Source organism: Podarcis muralis, chromosome 15 (genome assembly GCF_964188315.1).
Source record: "Podarcis muralis chromosome 15, rPodMur119.hap1.1, whole genome shotgun sequence".
NCBI classification, from domain to species: domain Eukaryota; kingdom Metazoa; phylum Chordata; class Lepidosauria; order Squamata; family Lacertidae; genus Podarcis; species Podarcis muralis.
The window spans coordinates 11,827,604-11,849,139 of NC_135669.1; the positions used below are offsets into that span (position 1 = coordinate 11,827,604).

The 21,536-nt window shown below is 44.0% G+C and overlaps 1 protein-coding gene across 10 annotated transcripts in view; it reads right to left on the reverse strand.

Annotated features, from left to right (window-relative positions):
* Positions 1–21,536, reverse strand: part of PKNOX2 (PBX/knotted 1 homeobox 2) — a 432,230-nt gene that overhangs the window by 217,296 nt on the left and 193,398 nt on the right. For 9 of the 10 annotated variants that reach the window (XM_077919659.1, XM_077919660.1, XM_028707745.2 and 6 more), the window contains one exon: positions 18,820–19,045. The exons of the other annotated variant lie outside the window; for it this stretch is intronic. The gene's annotated coding sequence lies outside the window, so the exon portion shown is untranslated. The remainder of the gene's footprint in view (positions 1–18,819; positions 19,046–21,536) is intronic. 10 annotated transcript variants of the gene reach the window in all.

Sequence of the window (21,536 nt, forward strand, 5' to 3'; positions counted from 1 at the left end):
TTCACTAGGACTTACTCCCTGGTAAGTTCACATATGTAGGATTGCAGCCTGATTTCCATAAATGTCACAAGAAAGAAGAAAAAGGTAAAATGAGAAACAAGAACACAGTGGGGGCTGATGGTTTGTACTGAAGACATGATTGCCTCCTTTAGGGTCACTGATATTTCCAAACAGCAGGGACTTGGATGCCTGTAGATATATATTCTTGCAGAGAGGGCACAAGGCAAGGAGCTAGGAAGATCAGCTTTAGAGCAAGCAGTGAGGAAGATAAGCTGCTAAAACATCTGGAAAGTGGGGGAGGGGAACACTTGGGAACGTTCGACTTGAAGGATTTACTGGAAGCCTCATTATGGCCAATAGGGAAAATCCTCGGGGTTTCCTTAAATGTACACATGGTTATTGCTTGCCACGAAAAGATTTATTTCCCAAGAAGACGCTATAGAAAACTGATGAGAGATCCTGCTCTGAAGGTCATTAGACACACACACACTTCTCAGAAGGCTTGACAAGCATCTCCAGTATCACAAGAGCATACATCTGCAATCTAAATTTAATCTTCCAAGTTGTATGGCCGACTGAGGCAATGGTAAGACCAGTGTGGGAGCTGCACTTCCCAAGAGGAAGAGATGAGCAAAATCCCAGACAACCCGTTACTTTTGGACATATGTACCACAGCGTTTCTTGCAGGAATAGATATTAAAGGAGTGGAGGTGGTGCAAGAAAAATAAAGTTGTAGTGGGGAGGTGTTGTGGAAACTGAGACTCTTCACCCTTGGCAAAGATGGTACCATTGTTGAAAGAGAGGGAGAAGGCATTTAACTTCAGATTTAATTAAAGCAACACTTGCACCCTTCTTGTTTCTTGTAATGAAATTCTTGAATGCAGTGCATTCACTTTCAGTTTCTTCTCATACGCTCAGTCTTTCGACCAATATACTTATTTGCCCGCTCACTCAGTCTGGCAGAAGACAACTTATTTTAGATGAGCAAGAACACTGAACAGTTGTTCTGTTTGAAAAGAGCCAGCGATTGATTCCTACTTTGTTCATTCTTAGGAAACATACCACTCAAAGAATGCAAGTTTCTAAGCAAACTTTCTGTCTCAAAGAGTTTGTGACTCAACCAGAGGCCGTGCTGGGGAAACTGGCTTGGTGTACGGAGTAGAGGGATCGTCTCTGCAGTTTGTTAGGTGTCTTTGGTTATCTCCTAATCTACCTCACAGGGCTGTTGTAAGGCTCAACAACAACAGCAACAATTCAATGTATATCCCACCATTCCCTTGAAGAAGCCCAGCTGTTCTGAAAACGGTCAAAGCATCCTAAAAGTACCGTAGTTGAAAACATTATCTCATCCAGTGATCCCAGGGTTGACAGGAACAGTATTGTTCAACCGTCAAATGCCCGAGTAAACAGGAATGTTTTCAAATTCTTCCTTAAAAAAATCAGTAACAACAGAGACAGGCACACCTCGCCATGGAGGGTTTTTCACAAATAGGAAACCACCACTGAAAAGGACCTGTCATGATTCAACAGTAGCCAAGCAGCCTTTGGTGAGAGCCGGTTGAGACATAAACATAAATAAGGGACACATGTCGCTCTTAAATTCAATGGAAATGCTAGCAGCCTACTCAGCAGGTGAGATGATAAAGCATAATGGAATACTGAAAGTGATATAAAAGGTTTAATTACTATTGATTCTATAGTGCCAACAATGTATTGTGCCTTATAGAGTACAAGACAACACTGTGCCCCAAAGAGCTTCCAATTAGCTTTTCACGCAGTGACAGAGATGGAGGCATGAAGCTTCTTGTGTTTTTGCACAGTACTGACCTCCTTGTTGCTTCCCTCTCTGGGTAAGCAACAGTGACCCACGTGCTGTGAAACTAGGATACAGCCTCTGCTCCACCCAGCCACAATCCACTTTCCTCCCGCGGTGAACTCCTCCCAATGAAACCACTGCAAGCAGTCAGTTGATCCGGTATGGTGAATGAACATGATGCATTTAGGTTAGCTGAATTGCATCCAATGAAGAACGTGAACACAGGCTGGCTGCACAAAACACATCCTATGAAAGCACTACATACACGGCTGACAAAATGTGATGAATTAAAACTACATTTCTGTTCAGTCAATAAACAGAAATGCAGCCATCCTTTGCAATTTACAGTTCTCTGAATTTTGCAAAGCAGTTCTCCAGCCATCTAAACAAATACTAGGGTGGAGTGTAGGTATAAATGATAAATTAGTCAAAATAATATACAGGAATGTGTATATTGGCAAACATCCACACTAAAATGTTGGTAGAATTTTCGTAAATACTTTTTGTAAAAAATGCAAACTGGTATGAAAATGTGGTGGACTGAACTTAAGATTGGAAAATAATCAGAACTTGGGACGAAATCAGAATCGGCAGAGTTGCAAATCCCTCCTTTTAGACTGCATGTGTTGTGTCACTTGCTAAGTGAAGTTTTCGATGTAATAAGCCAACCTCTGCTGGCATGTAGAACAAAAAGCAGCAATCTGTGTACTTTAGGAACTCCTCTTGTACTTTACAAGACGTCTGGCCTATAAAGTCCCACGCTTGGCCATTAATGATGTGTTAAAATATTTATATTAGTAAGGTCTAAACTTTAAAAGGTTTTTGCCTACCAAGATTAAGCCTATTGTCTAACAGCCAGAGCACATGTCAAAAACATAATACGGAGGCCCAAAGGGAACGGCCTCCGTGCAGTGACTTAGCCCTGCTACATTCATCATCTGGTACCTGGCACACAGCGTTTTCCAGGACAGCATCAACCAACTGGTTGTGATAGTGTAGAAATGTTGACATGATAGGTGCTAGAAGATATGGCCTCAGGGATGGTGAGTTATCACGTCACCAGCTGTCTCTGCGCTGCATCCAACTAACTTCTACTCACAGCACAACCATAGGAATTAATGGACCTAAGTTAAGGTAAAGGTACCCCTGCCCAATGGGCCAGTCTTGACAGACTCTAGGGTTGTGCGCTCATCTCACTCTATAGGCCGAGAGCCAGCGCTGTCCGCAGACACTTCCGGGTCACGTGGCCAGCGTGACAAGCTGCATCTGGCGAGCCAGCGCAGCACACGGAACGCCGTTTACCTTCCCGCTGGTAAGCGGTCCCTATTTATCTACTTGCACCCGGGGGTGCTTTCGAACTGCTAGGTTGGCAGGCGCTGGGACCGAGTGACGGGAGCGCACCCTGCGGCGGGGATTTGAACCACCAACCTTTCGATCGGCAAGTCCTAGGCGCTGAGGCTTTTACTCACAGCGCCACCCGCGTGGACCTAAGTTAGCCATGCCTATTTATTTTAGCAGGTCTACTCTCTGAGCAAAACTAGTGTTGGCAATAGCCCACTATGTGATTTCTCTAAGCCGCACTCCAACTCTAATTCCGGGTTCTCCCCCGTGCCTTCACAATAAATAATTCCTTTGTAGTTTTGTACCCCTTTGCCTTACCTCACATTTCAAAATTTGGCCTATAAAATCCTGTCCAATTTCAGCATTTCAGAAGCTTTCATTCCTGATTTTACTGGCTCCTCTTACACAAGAGCTGTTTTACATTGAATTCCAGATGTATAAAAGATGTAAAATATTTCTAAATTATTCACATGGCATTTAAATATGAATCTGCTACCACTGCAAAATTATGAGAAATAAAGGAGCTTGTATTAAAGAACCATCACCTCCATTTCGCCTTTTTCCCTCTTTTTATTTGAAAGGAAAATCATTTTGCATTTGATTGCATTAAGTGACTATGGAGAAAGGGCAAACAGAGAAAACTACACGAACCAAAGGCCACTGAACTCACATCCCAAGCATTACTACCAAAATAGCCCTGCGTAGTCCATCAACCTGCATCTTCTACAATAGCTGATGAACTTTGCCACCAACACATGGTAATGCTTTGTGCTGGTGAACATGCCACTTGGGAAAGCCACTTACTGGCTCCTCTCATGGACCCGTCCAACAGTAAAAGCCTTTTGGGAACAAGTGGTCATGGAGATTAATGTCATCGCAGAAGACAGAGTGGCTCTAGATCCTAGGTTATGCTTATTCTCTGTATTTGATAGGAGCAAATGCTGGTACTGTTTGCAGACCCATAATTATTTATTTGATGGTAGCAGCACGCCTAGATATTTCACAGGGATGGAAAACTGTTCCATCAATTACTTTAGATAAACTGGCATACACAAGCTTTATTTATAGCAACTTCCGAGAAACTTACTATTTGTGCATGTTACAGAGGGCAAGGAGCACTATTTAGCAGAGTGGTGGAATTTTATGTTGCATATGAATAATCAACCTTTCTGCTTTCTTATACCTTCCAAATACAAAATTATTCGGAGAAATTAGTAACGTCTGTGCATTTTTATATAATTATATACTTAATTTGATTTTGGCTATTGTTCATTCTGATCTTATATTTTCCTCATGTGTATTCAGAGAGTATGTGTTTGTATTTAGCTTCGTCATAAATTCTAAGTAAGAAACAGCACTAGAACTTGTGGATAATCAGTGAAGCCGAAAGTTTGAAAATTCAGTGCAGTTGACTTGCAGTGTAAGTGCATTTAACTTTAGTGAATTCAGCTTTACACACCTGGCTGAAAAAAAGTTAAAATGAAAAAGGGTTTTATTGGCCGAGGGAGCCGGCGTTTGTCCGCACACAGTCATGTGGCCAGCATGACTAAGCCGCTTCCGGCTTAGGGTTAGGGTTAGGCACACAGAAACGCTGTTTACCTTCCCGCCGGAGTGGTACCTATTTATCTACTTGCACTTTGACGTGCTTTCGAACTGCTAGGTTGGCAGGAGCAGGGACCAAGCAACGGGAGCTCACCCCATCGCGGGGATTCGAACCGCCGACCTTCTGATCGGCAAGTCCTAGGCTCTGTGGTTTAACCCACAGCGCCACCCGCGTCCCCTGTTAGAAAAGCACTAATACAATTTCTGTCAAGACTGGCCCGTACGGGCAGGGGTACCTTTACCTTTACCTTTAATACAATTTCATGGAATACCAAGGGAATACCAACCTGGATTCTCAAGATCTCTCACAGAGAAAGAGGCGGAGCTAACCATACATAATCTGTGAGTTGTGGGTACAGGTCAGGAGCTGGACTCACACTTCCAACAGCCCTCCACATATCAAACTCTCTCCTTTGAAAAGCATTGGAAGCAGCACAATCTGTTTGTGCTGCCTGCCACGGGTAAACAGCCTCAGATGGAACTTGTGATTGCCTAGACACAGGAGCTAAGGGAGCAAAATAATACTTGGTGAAGCAAAAATGTTAAGAGCCCTGCAGGATTAGACCAAATCTCAGGTTGGTGTTATCTGATCTGTACATCTTTGGTTTCAGCTTCCTACCAGCGGCTCAAGTTAGTAAGCGACTGGGAAGTCTGAACTGTTTGGAAGCTTGACAGCAGCTCTAGGGAGAGCCTTACGCTCCACCCTGGGGTTTGTTAGTGAAGGGATGCATTTGCACCAAGGAATATTAATAGGACAAAAACAAGTGGTTGGAAACTTTTGGATAGGTATGTTTAGTGCTACATGAAATCCTATACCTTGTGATGTTCAATGCGATGCGTCTTTGAAATTAGCAATGGAGGGGAGTCTGTTTAAGGGCAGCAGTGAGAATGACTAAAGCCATCAGATTAGGTACAACGGTCACTAGAAGTTCTCTCTTTGTGTGTGTACATACACACATATAAACACGACCTCATCTTCTGTCCAACAGACCACAGCATGGTATACAATATCAATCAAAAATGCATCACATAAAACGCAAGATAAAATGAAGAATGTTAAAATGTTGCGCTTATCATAGTGCTGTGAGCTTAAGGGGGGGATGTAGGCTGTATGCCAAGACCAGGGGTCAGCAAACTTTTTCAGCAGGGGGCCGGTCCACTGTCCCTCAGACCTTGGGGGGGGCGGACTATATTTTCTTTTTGGGGGGGGGGAATGAATGAATTCCTATGCCCCACAAATAACCCAGAGATGCATTTTAAATAAAAGGACACATTCTACTCATGTAAAAACACACTGATTCCAGGACCATCCACGGGCCGGATTTAGAAAGCAATTGGGCCAGATCCGGCTCCCCCGGGCCTTAGTTTGCCTACCCATGGCCAAGACACTTCTAGCCCCTGGATCCAGCACGTGTTAAAATATAAGTCTGATGAAGTGATTGCCGGAGTGATGGGCCATTAAGGGGAACAAAGGAAAGGGGCTCTGTGTGAGACGGCAAATGGCCAACTCGTGACAGTTAGAAAGGAAAAGACAAAGTTGAGAGCAGAGCAAGCTGGAGAAAAAGTCAGAGCAATGTTTGATGTCTGTTTGAATCCAAGGCTGTAGCTACAGGAGGAACAAGACCCTTTTGGGGGTGTTAGTGCCGTGAACCCCTCCACCATAGGCTCAGGTATATATGTGTGTAAATAAACCATATTTCATAAAGACACCACAGTCTCTGCTGTGCCTCATTCCAAAAGGAAACACGAACCCTGGGTAATCAACCCCTGGAATCTTGCACTCCTTGGAAATTAGGGTGGCATGCAACAAAATCACAATATACAGCATCATCATAACAACACAGCATTCTGACATCCAACTTCATGCTCCCCCTTGTTCTGTACAAAAAAATATTATACGGATTTGATTAGTTAAAACATTTCAGCTTCTGCCCTCTTCAGTAAAGCAGCCAGGGTTTCGAATGAAAGCCATGGGACATGACAGTGGTGGGTTCACAACAGTGTGGGGTCCCTCTACACACTGAAATGTGTAGCAATGTTGCCTAGTGCCACCCACTGCTGCTTCTATGTTTCCCTGACGTCTGCACAGACATAATGGTATGGCTTCTCCCTACAAGGCTGGATCCTCTCTAGTAAGGTGCTTACTCTTGCGTAGGAGCTCTGACCACATACTGCAGGTTGCTACAGGGAGAAATTGTGCTGGGTCTATCAAGAGGCTACTTTCTGCCCCACCACCTCATCACCCCTACCTGAGATTCTTATAAGGAGGAACCACAGCTGTCAGCTTTTCCCTTTTCTTGCAAGGAATCCTACTTGGAATAAGGGAATTTCCCTTTAAAAAAGGGAAACGTTGACAGCTATGAGAGGAACTACTCCTGCAATCTCTGATATTTTGCTGGGTACTCCCTTTTGGCAGAAATGTGAATGCATTTTAGATTTTGTTTTAATTTTTCCTACACTATTTTTTAAAATTTATTTTGCCTGAATTATCCTTTGTATTATTCCTTGTGAGGTGCCTTGGGGGCCTTTTTGGCTAAAAGGCAGTGAAGAAATGAACTTTTGACGTAACATATAGAAGTAGAATGGCTTTCAATATCCAAAGGGTGTGCAAATGTCAAGGGAGTATGGTTATGGCAACAGCCCAGATGACAGTGGTGAGTGACTGCATGGCCCCCAGAACTCTCCCCCCCCCCCAGGTTCGTTCAACATGTGTGAAACCCCCTCTAGTTTTATGAGCACCCAGGATGGAATGATTCTAAGGAACATGGCATGTGCAAAAAGAGAGCTCTTTTCTGAAAAATCAGAAGCTAGGTTTTATTTTGTTTTGTTTTTAAGAGTTTTGTCTTCTACATTAAATCCCTGTGCTTTTAGGTCTTGGATCTCTAGGCCAAAATTAGCAGGAGTCCTCTCTGCTTTTTTCCAAACATCTTCTAAAAACTGTATTTTTCAGACAGGACTTTCAAACCTGAGATGCTTTGCTGTGCTTTTTAGGTTGTATACTGCCTTGAGATGTTTTATATTAAAGTGCAGTTGATAAATATTTAAATAGATTGATAGATCCAGAAGTTTTCCTTTCTAATAATATTGTATATAACAGATTTATATCCCACCCTTCCAAGATTCCAGGGCATTTTAGGGCGGGAGAGAGAGGAATCCAACAATTCAATGGAAAAAGTTCCCGAAAGCAGCAGAAAAGTTCAATTTTGAAAAGTTATAAAAGGCCTGGGGGAAATTAAAGGCCTTTGCTTAGCACCAAAATTAAGAGAATGAAGGTGTCGTTCCAAATACAAACATTTTTGCAATGTACTTTCCGCAAATAGAATGGATTTTTGTAAGTTACATTTACTAATATTATGCTTTTTGTAAAATTCCCTTTATGAGATTTTTTTTTTACAATTAAGCGGTGTATAAATTTCATGGAATAAAAACAAATAAATAGCATATGCAATTCTATGCACATTTTACTCTGGTATATATATTTGTACACAAAATTCGGCTGGAAAACTTCATCGCAAAATTCAGAGAAGGGTGAATTTCCATGAATGGCTGGGTTTCAAATTGTGCATTGTTTTGGAAAGTGCAAATTAAGCAGCTCTGCCTTTAAATGCAAGCTGAATCAAAATTCACTGCCATCCCTACTCAGAATTGGACTGGAAGTCAGTGCATCTCTTGCAGCAGAGCTTAATGTATTTCTGGGTATCTCAGTATCTCAGTTGGTTAGAGTGTGGTACTGATAATGAGTGAGAGCTGGACCATAAAGAAGGCTGGTCGCTGAAGAATTGATGCTTTTGAATTATGGTGCTGGAGGAGACTCTTGAGAGTCCCATGGACTGCAAGAAGATCAAACCTCTCCATTCTTAAGGAAATCAGCCCTGAGTGCTCACTGGAAGGACAGGTCGTGAAGCTGAGACTCCAATACTTTGGCCACCTCATGAGAAGAGAAGACTCCCTGGAAAAGACCCTGATGTTGGGAAAGATTGAGGGCACGAGGAGAAGGGGACGACAGAGGACGAGATGGTTGGATAGTGTAGCTACCAGCATGAGTTTGACTAAACTGCGGGAGGCAGTGGAAGAGAGAAGTGCCTGGAGTGCTCTGGTCCATGGGGTCACAAAGAGTTGGACATGACTAAATGACTAAACAACAACAACTGATAATGCCAATGTTGCAGGTTCAATACCCATAAGGGAAAGTTGCACATTCCTGCATTGCATGGGGTTGGACTAGATGATCCTTGCGGGACCCTTCCAACTCATGATTTTATGATTCCACAACACCCAGTCCCAGCTGGCGTTCCAGCAGCTGCATTCTGTACAGAAGCATAATCTCTGTTGTAGAATGGCTAAGCTGTGGCTGTCCAGATGCTGCTACAACTACAACTCCCATCATCCCTGGCCATTGGCCATGTTGTTGAGAGTTGATGGGAGCTGATCTATTGGGGTGAAAACAGGAGCCAAGAATGAACATGTCATTGCTCCCGAATTGTTCTCATCCATTTCTGTTCTGTTCAGCTCAGTGTTTCTCTAGGCACAATCTGGGAATGGAAACCCAATACAAGCTAGATGAGGCAAGAAAAGTGAAACATAAAATCCTGATAAATCAGAGCACAGCTTGATGCTCGCTAATTACCCAGTAATACTATTTATATGCTGCTGGCACTCTCAGAAATGAAGCTTCTACTAAGGGAGGTCCACATCAATATTAATGCCATCACTCTCATGTTAATACCCTGAATCGCAGAGAGACAAAGACGCACGTTCAGGCAAAATGAAGAGGGAGGGGGGGAAGAAAGCGGGGGAGAAAAGGAATACTTCCAAGTTCAGAGGATCTAAAAAAAACAAAAAATACAAAAGCCAGGGAGATAGAGAGAAGAAAGAAATTCATGCAAAAAAGAAAGGACAAAGCAAGGTGTGTAACAAACAATTGTAATTAACCCTCTCCACCCAAGCAGCTTTTGGGGAATTTATTTATTAGCAAAGATATTTATATACCACTGTTCATATAAAAAATCAGAGCAGCTCACAACAATGATACAGTCACACCTCAGAAGTCGAACGGAATCTGTTCCGGAAGTCCGTTCAATTTCCAAAACGTTCAGAAACCAAAGTGCGGCTTCTGATTGGCTGCAGGAAGCTGCTGCAGCCAATCAGAAGCCGTGGAAGCCCCGTCGGATGTTTGGCTTCCAAAAGAAGGTTTGAAAACCAGAAGACTAACTTCCAGTTTTTGTTCATTTAGGAGCCGGAATGTTTGACTCCCAAGGCGTCCGGGAGCCAAGGTACAACTGTACACAAAACCATACAGTAAATAAAAAAATCAGAGACCAACTAACAGCGTAGTATAGTGTTTAGAGCGTCAGACTAGGGGCTGGGAGAACAGGGTTCAAATCCCCAGTCAGTTATGAAGCTCACTGGGTGAGCTCCTTGCAGAAATTGGGGTGGTGGGGGGATATAAATGCTATCAATCTATCAGTCATAGAAGGGTCTTAATTGCCAGTGTGAGTTTTGCCAACCTGGGATACAACCAACAACACATTTGCTGATGTGGTCAAGAAAGGGGTGTAAGAATGGCCATCCCTATGGTACCCTGGACCAAAGCTGTTCAGGACCTTGTAAATTATCACAAGGGTCTTAAACCTGGCTTGATGCAGCCAATGCAGATGTTTCACCAAAGTCTCCTGTCTCATAATTTAACCTATTGGCTTGGGCTCTGATCTCTGGAGCAACAGAAAGCAAATTTGCTGTGCTATCTATGCCCTCCAAATATCTGAAGAGGGCTGTTATCGTTAGAATTCCTGCTCCGTGATTGCAGTCATGGGATTGTTGTCTATCACATGACGGTGTATGTGGGAAGTGACGGAAACAGGATGTTTCTGTTACAGTGTTCCGTGAAGTGGGACTATTGTCCTTTGTCTTTTCTCTTTGCTGTCTGATGCTAAAGAGTGTGCTGGTCCCAGGGGTTAACCAACAGGTGAGGTCCTAGTCCAGTCCGTGGTCGATGATGCAATAAGGAGGAAGTCCGTAAAAGTTGAAGCTGGGTGCAGGGCAGGGTACAGGCAGGAACTGACAACCAGCAACGTTGCTCCTGCAACTTGGGACTGGGGCTGGCTGGCTTTTATCTGCCCTGAGGCATAGGGCAGCCCCAATCCTCAGGTGACTCGCCTCTCCTGGCCTGGAGGCAAGCACTCCTCCTGTGGGAACTTAGTTCCCTCCGCCTCTCTGCCCTGAGCCTCTGCAGCTCAGGAGAGGCTGGAGGGTTACCGGACCCAGAGGCAACCTCAGCTTCCTCTGACGGGGCTGAGAGTGGAGCACCTGCAGGCAATGGGTCCTCCATCACCTCAGGAGCCAGAGCAGACTTAGCTGATGCTTATACCTCAGGTGAGGACTCTTCAGGCTCATGCCCCAGCCCCGGCTCAGCTGGTTCTGGAGGCAGGGAATCCTGTGCAGGCTGGGATTCCTCAGGTTCAGCATCCGAATCCGAATCCCAGGCCATCACAAAGAGAGAGGGAGCCATGTTGCAGTGCTTCATGGGTGTTTGTATGTAAATAAACGTAGATTAGCCAAAATGCTGAGTTGCTGAGATCTGTTACACAAGCTGCAAAGACTCTGTGGATCCCTAAGTGTGCCGATGTCTGTTGGCATTGGTCGCTGTGATGTTCAGGCAGAAGAAAGCTTTTGAAGCTCCCAAATGTTCGACCAGGAGGGAGAGAACATGCCAGTCAGGCGTGTGTCTCTGTCAGGGTCCTACCCAAGTGTAGGACAAGCTCCTGACATTTATATTGCGTCTTAAGGATCTCTCCTCCAGCGGAAGATAACCAACTCCTTCTTAGAAGACAGTCTTTCCCGTTTGAGAAACTGGGTTTGGGGGATGTGTTTTTGGGATGCCTCTTGCAACACCCCACATATGCCCCAAAAAGGAAATACGCCCTTAGCTTCAGACCTACTATTTTATACACAACCCCATTGATGAAAATTTTATCATTTGATTTACTGAGCCACTAAAACTTAAACCACCAGTCAACTAAGTTTACTTGTAATGCCTCATATATTGTGTGCAGTGATGCCGACTTCGCACAAATGGATTTTTCTTCTTTTTTTCTCCTTTTTGCTAAGCTACAGGAGCAATGTGGGGAAGGGAGGTTGTGGCTGGGATAGGGAAGGATTGACTTCAACTCCCTACATGTTGTGATCTTCATACCACCACCCCTTGCTGCAGTTGCTATTAATCTAAGAAAAAGAAAGACATGTAGCTGCGTGGATTAAGTGCAATGTACAGTTTCACCCTGGGACGCGGGTGGCACTGTGGGTTAAACCACAAAGCCCAGGACTTGCCGATCAGAAGGTCGGCAGTTTGAATCCCCGCGACGGGGTGAGCTCCCATTGCTTAGTCCCTGCTCCTGCCAACCCAGCAGTTCGAAAGCACGTCAAAGTGCAAGTAGATAAATAGGTACCGCTCCGGCGGGAAGGTAAACGGTGTTTCTGTGCACTGCTCTGGTTCGCCAGAAGCAGCTTAGTCATGCTGGCCACATGACCCGGAAGCTGTACACCGGCTCCCTCGGCCAGTAAAGTGAGATGAGCGCCACAACCCCAGAGTCGGTCACGACTGGACCTAATGGTCACGGGTCCCTTTACCTTTACCTTACAGTTTCACCCTAAGGTTTCTTTAATCTGGTGACAACCCTGTTTCATTCTTCTTGATTCTCTCTTTTCTGTTTGCTGCCTCTCTTCCTGTTTTATTTTGATGAGTTATATTCTGAACTTGCAGGATATCCCCCTCCCTCTCTTTGCTTTCCATGAAATGCAATGGAACTCCTGCTAGCTCAAGTGTTTTTTGTATGAGGTCTCCTGTTGTCACTGGAAATGATAAGCATTTTTGCTCTCTCCCTGATTTTTCCTGCATCACCAACAACTATTTGTTCCAAGTATGCTAAATATTCTGATTAAATGTCAGGTTTCAGGGTTAAAGTTACTTTTGTAGCTAAACATGGGGGGGGGGGAGGCTGCAATTCAACCCCAAAAGAGGGGGACAGTATCACTTCCCACCCCCACCCAAAACATTAAACTCACAAAGTACTGGGAAAATGGTATTATTTATAAAAAGTACTTGCAATTGTCTACTGGGTATGCCCAATGCATTTGAGAATAGCACTCTTCACAAAAATAAAATAAAAGCATATTTTTGTTCAGGAGACAAGAAGTGACTGCTGTTTCTCTTGATGACTCGGATTAAAAGACTCGGATGCAGGCTGTTCTGGTGGATGCGCTTGCAGGGAGAAGTACAGCTTGTGAACCATGCTCTTCCCAGAGACAGGGAGAACTTCCTGCTTCCACAATTCCAGCTGTGTTTTTTCAACTACAGGCAGTCATGGGAACAACTGCTGTGAAGCAGCAGCTGTTTCCTAAGGGGGTCTTGGTTCACACACTAAGGTTCTCCACACCAATAATAATAATAATAATAATAATAATAATAATAATAATAATAATTTATTATTTATATCCCGCCCATCTGGCTGGGTTTCCCCAGCCACTCTGGGTGGTTTCCAGCAAAATATTAAAGTACAATAGTCTATTAAATATTAAAAGCTTCCCTAAACAGGGTTGCCTTCAGATGTCTTCTGAAGTCTGGTAGTTGTTTTTCTTTTTGACATCTGGTGGGAGGGTGTTCCACAGGGCGGGTGCCACTACCGAGAAGGCCCTCTGCCTGGTTCCCTGTAACTTGGCTTCTCGCAGCAAGGGAACTGCCAGAAGGCCCTTGGCACTGGACCTCAGTGTCCGGGCAGAACGATGGGGTTGGAGACGCTCCTTCAGGTATACTGGACTAAGGCCATTTAGGGCTTTAAAGGTCAGCACCAACACTTTGAATTGTGCTCAGAAACGTACGGAAATCTGTGCATTGTGCAAAACTGGCCCACAACTCAAGACTTGGGGAATACCAAAAGTTGCCAAGACAAAAAGGAAATTCTCGATTGGTTTGCACAGTACACGATCCACAATCTTCTGTAGCAGGACAGGGCAAATGGGACGTCTCTGGCCCCGGTTAGTTATCTCAGCTATGCAACGGTCCATTTTTCAACCTGTCACCACCCTGTGCCTGAAGCGGATGGGAACAGAGATGAGGAGAGGAAAACTTCTTTAACTCCACAGAGTTTAAGAGCTTCTCTTCCCCCTCTGAGGCAAAGCTGCATTCCTGCTCTTCTAGGTAAATTACATTCCCAAAACAAGCTTTGAAACCAATTCAAGCACAAACAGGAACTTCTTTGCAACTGGATTTTCTGAAGTAGCAGCCCGTGTGGTATCACTTCAACCCCACCCCACCCCACCCCGCAAGAACATCATAGTTGTGTCAGACAAATGCAATTTGGATGGTCAATGTGGGGTTAAAGGCTCAAACGACATGCACCCTCTAAAAGTTTTTTTCCTGCTTCTGCATTAACAAGAAGCTTTCCTCCATGTCCTGTTTACTTGACAGCAGAGATTACAAGATGGAAACACAGCCTGACCCATGGCTAAAGTGGTTTTAAGAGCCAAAATAATGTAAACAGGCAGAATACCAGGCTGCTCTGTGCAAGCAAGAGTTCTCTCTCAATCGACAGCTATTTTTGGTTCCAGCTGTTCTCACTGGTTACAATTTAGAGACACCCCACATCGATTTGGGTGTGTGAGAATTAGGAAGAAATGGTCAACAAATCTTCAGGGCAGATTTTTTAAAAATACAGCAAGCATATCAGCAAGTGTGTGGGAAAGCCGCTGTCAGATTCTTCCATCATGTAACCCAGATTGTGGATCCACCATCAGCAGTGATTGAGGAATTCTGTCTTTGCAAATCTGAATACGATCGGCTCTGATCCATATCTTCCAGGGATTTCACATTTCTCTGAACATTATATAGAACTTACCAACTCAAGAAGCACATCAAAATGCATTTATAAATACAAATTTTGAGAAAAAATACATCTAGAAAAGTGCATTTTTGGAGAAAATATGTTTAAAATGCATATTTAAAGACTTATGCACATTTTTTCATTGCTTTCTAAATTGGAAATTGGTATGGAAATGGGATGGAATGAACTTCTAAGAGAAGACATGTAAAGGTGACACAGACTGGAAACAGAGTGACTCATTCATCCCTTGGTAAGTTTCTTGTGGTGTTCTGAATACGGATGGGGAGAAATTCGATTCAGTTCACAGTTACAGGCAAACCTAACCCAATTCACACTTTCTGAAACAATATGTGGACTTCAACACAGCCATCCTCGTCATCTTGCAATGCAGTACTCAAGCCAAAAATGTATTATATTAAACGGAATTGCTTTGCAAAATTCCCACTAAAATGTTGCTGAATTTTCACAATGACTTTTTTTTAAAAAAGAAATAAAAATAATCATCATAATTACAAACTGATGTGGGAAGGCGGAAAAATGTATCTCAAATACTACCTCCTTCCCTACAAACCTTCTAGGGTGCTAAGATCAGCAAAGGGGGCCTATCTTGGTAATTCCTCTGGACAGTTATCCAAACTGACAAATTGGTTAAATGCTAGACATTTAATCAGTTCAACCATCTTTAACTGATTGATAGCCTTCTATCAATCCAAGTCCATAAAATCACACCTATTAGTACAGGGTCTCATGACCATCTGAGACCATTGCATCAATATGTTTTCTCAGTATGCGTGCTGCTCTGACATAGGCTGAGTCAGTCATCTATGAGTTCCCCAGCAAGCTGAGATCCGATCGTCTAGTCCTGCACCATCACAGTTGTAGGCTTTCAGACCTTTGTGAAAGGTCTGTCTCTGCTTAGCTCAGTATATGGCAAATATCTTATGTGTCCTGCCCACAATGTCACAGGTGGTGGAAGTCAATGCAGGCTGACCAATAATGGAAGCTGCCTTAGGGTCAATGGGCTGGATTAGAGGAGGCATCAAAACTGTTTCACCTGCCTATTTTTCACAAGATCCATTTGCCCTTGATCCAAAGAGAGCCTAGATTCTCTCTGTAGCTTGTAATAAATATGTTTGCATATGAGAAAGTATCTCACAGCACCATTTCTCCAGCTTATGGGAGCAAGAATAGAAATACACAGTTCTGTGAACTGCCCTAACTCCTCCAGGTATATGGTGATATATAAATAAAAATAATAGTAATTTTTTCACATCAACTCTTCTACTGTTCACTGGAGACTGGAGTGGCAGTGATTTTTTAAAAATAGTAGTAGTAGTACTGTAGTAATAGTAGTAGTAGTAGTAGTAGTAGTAGTAGTAGTAATAATAATAATAATAATAATAATAATAATAATAATACTAGTCCCCTGCTAGCTTTGGCTTCTGCTAGTTCAGGTGTAAGAAGTACCTTCTGGAAGAAGCTGAATGCATGTTATTTACTTATTAAATAAGCACCTGCATTCTTCCCCTCCACCATAAGGTGTTCAAGGTGCCTCACCATGACAATTAGGAATAACAGACATAGGAATAATATAGTGCAATAAAACAATCAATTCTTTAAAACTCTACAATAAAATGAATGCTTTCTTAAGCCATCAAGATGTATGGTGATGTTATACTATACTATCTCTCTTCCCCCACCACTGTATTTATAGCATGTTTTAATTTTTGCATTTTAAAAAGGCTCCTGTCTGTCCTGAGTCTAACAGTAATTAAACACACATGCACACACAATTCAGCACATAATTTTACATTCTGTCTGCAGATTGTTCAAGCAGAGATTGTAACACCATAAAATTCGAAGAGGTATTCTCACAGTCTGAAAAATTGAAAGAGGACTTCACATCAGTCTCTTTATGTATATCTCCTGGTTCTTAATTAGGAGTATTCTTAACTGGGGTGCTAAAAACGGCTAAGTTGTTAGCCCAGCTACAAATGGTAAGAGCAGGGTCTTTCTGAGTTATTAGTTCAATAAAATTGGTTAATGATGGTTCTATTACATTTAACTCCTCAGCACATTAACAAAAAAATCTCAAGACAGTATTTAAAGTAGCACAAAAAGTCAAGATATTTACAAGTCACAGCCTAACCAGGAAGCAGCAGGGAGTTTTGCTCAGACAAAAGCATTGCGAGGTGGGGAGAAATCAGGGTGGTGTCAAGGTGTTCAACAATATAAACCTGTGTGAATTTGGGTCCATGGTACCTGAAGGACCACCTGAGCCATTATATCCCAGCCAGTGGCGTAGCGTGGGTTGTCAGCACCCGGGGCAAGGCAAGTAATTTGCGCCCCCTAACCCATGGATTTGCACCCCCTAACCTGTGGATTTGCCCTAACCCCAGATGTTGCACCCGGTGCGGCCGGCACCCCCTGCACCCCACGCTACGCCACTGATCCCAGCTCAATCACTGAAATCATCTGTAGAAGCACCATTGTCCCTAGTGGTACAGAGGCCTGAGAGGCCACAGCTAGAAGCCAGGCTTTGAGTGTTGCATGTTCCAATCTTTCAGCAGAAACACAGCAGCCATCCTTGCTTTTGGCTTTCCCATGTCTTTTGGCAGAACTTTAGATGCCAGCAGGCTTTTTGCAGCTGTTTAATTTTTATTGTTATTATTTTAATGGCTATTTGCAGAGTTTTGCATCTCGCTTTCAGGCCGAGGGAGACGGCATTTGTCCACAGACAGCTTTCCAGGTCATGTGGCCAGCATGACTAAACCACTTCTGGCGCAACAGAAACCAGAGAGCATGGAAACACAATTTACCTTCCAGCTGCAGCGGTACCTATTTATCTACTTGCACTGGCGTGCTTTCAAACTGCTAGGTTGGCAGGAGCTGGGACAGAACAACGGGAGCTCACCTCATAGCGGGGATTTGAACCGCCAACCTTCTGATTGGCAAGCCCAAGAGGCTCAGTGGTTTAGACCACAGCGCACCTGCGTCCCTGGTTGTTGCCAATGCTAGTCCTACTCAGACTAAACCCAGTGAAGTTAACGGACATGACTAACTTAGGTTTATTATTTTCAGTGGATCTACTTTGAGTAGAACTTAGTTGGATATAATCCTATGTCCTGCTTTCTTGCCTAACAACATGTTATGTGTTATAGATACCATGACAAATCATAGCTAGGTCGCCTTTCCCTAAGCCAGACCCTACCTCAAGGAGAGGAATATTAAGCAGATGGTACTGCTTCTTCAGAAGGGACGTGGATGGCGCTGTGGGTTAAACCACAGAGCCTAGGACTTGCCGATCAGAAGGTCGGCGGTTTGAATCCCCACGACGGGGTGAGCTCCCGTTGCTCGGTCCCAGCTCCTGCCAACCTAGCAGTTCGAAAGCACGTCAAAGTGCAAGTAGATAAATAGGCACCGCTCCAGCAGGAAGGTAAACGGTGTTTCCGTGCGCTGCTCTGGTTCGCCAGAAGCGGCTTAGTCATGCTGGCCACATGATCCGGAAGCTGTATGCCGGCTCCCTCGGCCAATAAAGCGAGATGAGTGCTGCAACCCCAGAGTCGGCCACAACTGGTCAGGGGTCCTTTTACCTTTACCTTTACTGCTTCTTCAAGCAGGTATTCATTCATTCATTCATTCATTCATTCATTCATTCATTCATTGTACTCATAGCATATCCTTCATCAATTGAACCACAGAAGGTTGCTACTATTCCTCCTCAACACTGAACACAATGAGCACCCCCTCGCCACACACACTTTTTACGACTTGCTTCATTGCCATCTCACCTCACGCAATCCCTATTCAAGTTTTATGTCTACTTGCATTCAGAAAACGCTTGGAGGAGAAGGAGAGCTGCGCACATCACTCATGCTCTCCATGTCACCAGCGGCCCCACTTCCAGGAGATTCACAGTGAGTTCAGCTGAGATCAGAGAGCAGTCAGGGGACACAGACAGCTGGAATCCTTGCTTTTAACATTATACAGAAAAATAATCATAAATTTAGTGGGTATCTACCTACCATAGGTTTTTCATGAACGCAACTCCTTTTGGGAAAATGAGTGGTATAATTGATATAGTAAATATAATTGATTCATATAGCTTGGTATGCTAAGCTTGGGAAAGTTCGTCTGAACAGAATAACTATTAAATGCTTTCTCGAGTCAATTGAAAATCCATACCTAGAGAGTACTTTTTAATGGGTTCTTCTCCAGCTGGCAAGAGGTAGCATGTGCGGTCCCTCAGCACTCTGTTGTGGTCTAGATGCTGTTCAACGTGTTCAGTGATGAAAATGTAGAGAGAAGTCCCATGAAGTTTGAAAAGTTTGACAATGCTGGTTCGGATGGAGGACAGTTGGATTGGCAATGATTAGAACTCAAGCCAAGCTTCATCAGTGGGCAAACTGATCTGAAAAACATCAAGATAGCAATTAAAGGTTTACAATGGAGAAGAAGAAGAAGCAGAAGAAGCAGAAGAAGCAGAAGAAGAACTAAATAAATATAGTGGAGGAAATAATAGTTCAAATATATTCCCACGGCAATGATTAGTGAATGTAAATTTGACCATTTGAAGGCTTTATTTCTGATTCTTATAGAAATGTATTATCTCACTACATACCCACAGAGCCTATGAGCTGCCCCCTTGGCAGGCCCATGCAGAGCTTACCTGAGTCCCAAGACGGGGCTCTTGTTAGCCAGTTTAGCCTTCCAAAGTCTTGGACAGTGTACCTGGTTGCTCACCCCCCTGTACGGGCCGGCTCCTTGGCCATGTGGTGGTGAGGTCGGTTACTTTTCTCTCTCTTAAGAAGTACACAGCGCTGTAGGAGGAAGTTGGAAAACAGATATTGTCTTCCACTTCTTCTTTCAGCTCTATGTGCTTTTCAAGGCTCAGATTAATTCTACTGGATCAAACTTTCACCCAAGTCCACTGGGAAAGCGAAGTTTTCACTCTCTGTTGGGGGGCAGTTGAACTGGGGAACAGGTGAGAGAAGTGATCAGAGGTGGAGGTTTTGCTCAAAAATCTGAATGTGCCCATAGGCCTTGACTATCCCTACTGACTCAGACTACTGATTCAGAAGAAGCCCCGAAGACATTATTATATTAAGATAATTATGGCCTTTCACATAATAAATGTATTGGTGCTGACCTTTAAAGCCCTAAACAGGCTCGGCCCAGTATACCTGGAGAGCGTCTCCACCCCCATCATTCATCCCAGACACTGAGGTCCTCCTCTGAGGGCCTTCTGGCCATGGCTGTCAACGTTTCCCTTTTTTAAAGGGAAATTCCCTTATTCCGAATAGGATTCCTCGAAAGAAAAGGGAAAAGTTGACAGTTATGCTTCTGGCAGTTCCCTCCCTGTGAGAAGCGAGGTTACAGGGAACCAAGCAGAGGACCTACTCGGTAGTGGTGCCCGCCCTGTGGAACGCCCTCCCTCAGATGTCAAGGAAATAAACATCTATTTGACTTTAGAAGGCATCTGAAGACAGGGAGGTTTTTAATGTTTGAGGTTTTATTGTTTTTCAATATTTTATTGGAAGCCGCCCAGAGTAGATGGGCAACATCATTATGTCTCAGGCAATAGCTTCTTCACTACAGCCTTTAAGTTTCATTCTCACTGCAACCATAGCCTCCGACATTCTCTGATGGAAATTGGGACGTCCTTAGGAAAAGCGGGACATTCCAGGGTCAAATCAAACTGGGACAGCTTCTGTAAATCCAGGACTGTCCCTGGAAAATAGGGACACTTGGAGGGTCTGCTGCCTCTTCCCATATTTTTCTCTCACACTGCATTTGGGTTGCATCCATACCCTACATTTAAAGCACTCTCATAGAACTGCATGTAGCCAGGGCTTCCGGCACAGAATCACTGGAACTGTAGTTTGTGGAATACTCTTCCGGTGGTGGCTCACCTGGGGCCTTCGTTGATTATCTTCAGGCGCCAGGCAAAAAACCCATTCCACTACTCCCACGATTTCGTTGGGGAGATGTTGTTTTTGTTTGTTACTATGTTATGCGTTAAGGGACGCGGGTGGCTCTGTGGGTTAAACCACAGAGCCTAGGGCTTGCCGATCAGAAGGTCACGGTTCAAATCCCCATGACGGGGTGAGCTCCTGTTGCTCGGTCCCTGCTTTTCCCACCTAGCAGTTCGAAAGCACATCAAAGTGCAAATAGATAAATAGGTACCGCTCCAGCGGGAAGGTAAACGGCGTTTCTGTGCGCTGCTCTGGTTCGCCAGAAGTGGCTTAGTCATGCTGGCCACATGCTGTACGCCAGCTCCCTTGGTCAATAAAGCGAGATGAGCGCTACAAGCCCAGAGTCGTCCACAACTGGACTTAACGGTCAGGGGTCCCTTTACCTTTACCTTTATGTTATGCATTTTTGTGAGTTTTTTTTATTGTAAACTGCCCTGTGATCTTCGGATGAAGATTGTTATGGAAATTTAGTAAATTATGATGATGATGATTATAGCAACGACAATCATTTACGAAGGCTTCTGAGAGTTGTTTAGAGACCCCCCCACTCCCCCCACAGAGCTGCAGTTTTCAAAATTGCTTAACTAACCGTCCCTCTTCCCAGGGAACTCGGAGAATTGAAACTCTGTAAGGGGTACAGGGATCTGGCAACTCAGCCCCCCCCCCGTAGCAAACTACAGTTCCCAGGATTCTGTGAGGGGTAATAAAGTGGTACAAGAATGCTTTAAATGTTTGGTGTGGATGTGGCCTTGGCCTACTCTCCTTGAAAGGTGGAAGAGCATCCTCTCACCCTGGAAGCAATGCAGGGGTACAAGTCAGTCAGGAGTTACACATATCAAAGCCATAGTTTAAAATCTGCATTGGGAATATGGCAATTATCTGCTCTCACCACATTTCTCAGCCCTGACTGAGGTTTAATTAAAACCA